Raw genomic sequence first — 592 nt, forward strand, 5'->3', positions numbered from 1 at the left:
CCTTTTCAGTGTGTTTGGAGTGTTTCAAAATAAAAATTTAAAGTAGAGAAAGTAAATGAAAAAGTCTATTGCATAATTTAGTGTATTCTTGGTTGCAAGTACGCTTCTTAAAAAGTACTTCATGAAAAGTACTCTTATGAAGTGTACTTCTCCTCTTCTGTAAAAAAGAAGAAGAAGAAGAAGCTTAATGGTAGGGTTTTTATTATCCCATCAGGGACTGACAAACTATGGACTGGTTTTGGCCAAGAAATATGGCCTGATGCCTGCTTTCTATGGCTCATGGCCTAAGAATGTTTTTCTCATGTTTAAAAGGTTGAAAAAAATCAAAAGACGAAAAATATTCTGTGATAAGTGAAATTGTATGGAATTCCAACTTCACTGTCCATAAAGTTTTATGTGCACATAGTCATGCCCATTTATTTAATTACTGTAGGTGGCTGCTTTTGCACTGCAAGGGCAGAGCTGAGTTGAGACAGAGATGGACCTCAACCTTGAACTGTCTTCTATCTGGCCCTTTTAGAAAGAGTTTGCTGACCCATGCCATTTAACAAAAGAGCCCAGAGGGAAGTGGTCCCAGGGTTGGTTGATTCAG

Source organism: Galeopterus variegatus, unplaced genomic scaffold (assembly GCF_000696425.1).
Source record: "Galeopterus variegatus unplaced genomic scaffold, G_variegatus-3.0.2 Scaffold13836, whole genome shotgun sequence".
In the NCBI taxonomy this organism is placed as follows: domain Eukaryota; kingdom Metazoa; phylum Chordata; class Mammalia; order Dermoptera; family Cynocephalidae; genus Galeopterus; species Galeopterus variegatus.